This window comes from Lampetra fluviatilis, chromosome 9 (assembly GCF_964198595.1).
Source record: "Lampetra fluviatilis chromosome 9, kcLamFluv1.1, whole genome shotgun sequence".
Lineage (NCBI taxonomy): Eukaryota > Metazoa > Chordata > Hyperoartia > Petromyzontiformes > Petromyzontidae > Lampetra > Lampetra fluviatilis.
The window spans coordinates 2,029,211-2,032,046 of NC_136283.1; positions in this window are offsets into that span (position 1 = coordinate 2,029,211).

The following is a 2,836-nucleotide window of genomic DNA, read 5'->3' on the forward strand; positions in this document are numbered from 1 at the left end:
CTCTAGCAGCGTGGAGATGAAAGGGCTTTTAGGCTCTTGAGGAGACAAAGGCGACGACGAGGAGGAGGAGGATGGGGAGGAAGGAGGTGCGGGGATCAGAGACGCGGCTCCTGTCGCTGCCTACTCTCTCACCCCACCACGCCGTGAGAGTCGCAGGGTTGGCTGTGGTCGGACTTGGACACCGTCTTGTAGCGGCGGCGGTGGCGGCATTGGGCCAGGAGCAGCTCGCCGTCGTCGGGGATGCCTCGGGGGCGTCAGGCTCCTGCGAAAAGGAGACGCACGGCGGCCCAGGGCGGTGGGCTCTCAATCAGAATCTTTTGATTAAATTAATTTGATCAGAATCTGTATTAACACTGGAGTAATCCGATGCCACTCCCTTGAGTGTACGGAGGCGCATGAAGAGAGTGTGTGACTGTGTGTGTGGCCTCAGCCTCAAATGAGTACCTGGTGCGGTGTGTAGTAAACATCGCAACTGGGGAGACAAAGGCGGCCGGGCGTGGTGCTGCCCACCCACCCCTCGTGTGCCGTTCCGGCCTTCATACGTGCTCACTAATAGCACTTGCCCCTACAGTCTGCTACGGCTAAACGGGGGATCTTTGTCTTTGTGTGTGTACACGTGTGACGTACGTGTGCGTGTGTTTACACGCAAGCCATTAGACGCAGACAGCGTGAATTGCTCAGCGCGTCACGTGGCACTCATTAAACAATCGTCTGGCGCGTGCAGCGTGGAAAGAGTTAATTCGTTTTTGAATAGGAGGGAGTCAATCGACAAACGCGGAAAGACGGGGGAGCGTGGTCAGTCGCGGGGACTGGAGATTGGTCAACCCTGGATTCATCGATTCAAATGGGATTAGAACAATACCATTGTTATTCAGCTCAAGATGCGTGCATCGAATGGTGCCCTTTAAAAACAAAATTTAAAGCACCGCACAAGCTCTGGTTGCAGCGCGTCTTGCAGGAAGCTTCTTCGGCAAGTACAGAATACTCGGGGAGCCTTTGTTCAATCGTCAGGCAGACCGCGTGGGATCGTCAGGCAGACCACGTGGGATCCTCAGGCAGACCACGTGAGATCGACAAACCACGTGGGATCGTCAGGCAGACCACGTGGGATCGTCAGGCAGACCACGTGGGATCGTCAGGCAACCACGTGGGATCCTCAGGCAGACCACGTGGGATCGACAGACAAACCACGTGGGTTCGTCAGGCAGATCACATGGGATCGTCAGGCAGATCGCGTGGGATCGACAGACAAACCACGTGGGTTCGTCAGGCAGTCGCAATGAATTGTCAGCTCATCTAAAACAATGAAACTCAAATGGCGGGATTTGATTGATAACTGCTGAAATAACTGCTGCGCCACCACTCACACCTCACAGCACTCATTGCCCTGACGATGTTTGGGATATTTGCCCAAAAATATATTTTTTGTCCTTAAACCCGCCACCACCCGACAGTCAATAGGAATGTTTGTCACTTCAACAATGACATGCCAATGCGTTACTAGTAGAGCACACCGGGGTGTCGGAGAGTAAACCCACAACGTTGACAACGCTTCGCTGGCGATTACAAACAGCTTCGTCAGGCGATGAGTGATGTGACGTCTTCTTGGTTCTTTCGGTAAAGTCACGTAGAATGGAAATAATAAATTAATAAAAATAAAACATAATAAAATAATTCTCACGACGTTTCGGCCACAACGCAAGCCTGGGGTGTCACGCCAGCTGGCAGGATGGGGTGTTCATTCAGACGCTGTCTCCCCGACAGACCTGTTCTTCACCTGAGGACGGCTGCTTGCGTTGTGGCCGAAACGTCGTGAGAATTATTTTATTATGTTTTATTTTTATTAATTTATTATTTCCATTCTACGTGACTTTACCGAAAGAACCAAGAAGATGAATCCCTGCAGTCACGAAAGCTTTAAATCGAAATTTGATGTGACGTCGCCGATGCACGCTGCCCGAAGGCGACATCGCCAGAAGGGGAGGCTCGAGTGCGTGAATCGATAACGAAGCTCCTTTCCCCCCCGAGCATCCTGCCAGCTTGGCGTGACACGCGAGTCCCGACTCGCCCGTAGCCAGGAGGCTAACCGTGACCCGCATGTCTAAGGGATGGTGGGGGGGGGTGAGCGTCTGTCCGCAGTGAACACCGTTCAACTCTGTTCGGGTACAACTGCACGTGCGTGACTTCGTCACCAGTTGTTGCTTTAATTGCTGTTTGCCATCGTGGTCGACGGAGGGCCCCGGGTGGAACGAGGGAAGGCGGCGACTTCACTTAATGAAGGCGCACGTGCAGTCAACCCCCCCCCCACCACCCCCGATGGGGTTGAAATACAAAATGGAAGTTAAAGTGCTGAATTGACAAATGTTCAAATGTTTCCGCTAAGTGTCGTTGAACTTGTCTTTCACTTTATTGTTTCCTGCCCGGGCTCCATCGGCTCCCCCAGCGATCGGCGGCCCCTGCCTCTTCTGCTTGTGCTGAAGACAAAGATCCCCCGTGTAGCCTTAACAGGCCGTTGCTGCAAGTGTGGCGAGCGAGCACCTATGAAGTTCGGAACGGGTGGCCAGCACCACGCCCAGTGACGATGTTTACACACCGCACCAAATACTCATTTGAGGCGGAGTCGACCTAGGGGAGGCCCAGGAACCGGTTGAGGTAATGGTCACTGGTGGTGGTGGCCGTGAGCGGGAATCGAACTCGGATCGCCGGTTTCGTATCGCAACGCGCCAAGCGCTACACTACCACTCCTCACAGACACACGCGGTGAGCTTTAATGAAATCATTTTTTATTGTGTGTGATTCAATTACTTCTAGAGGTGCATATTTGTAAACTCGGTCC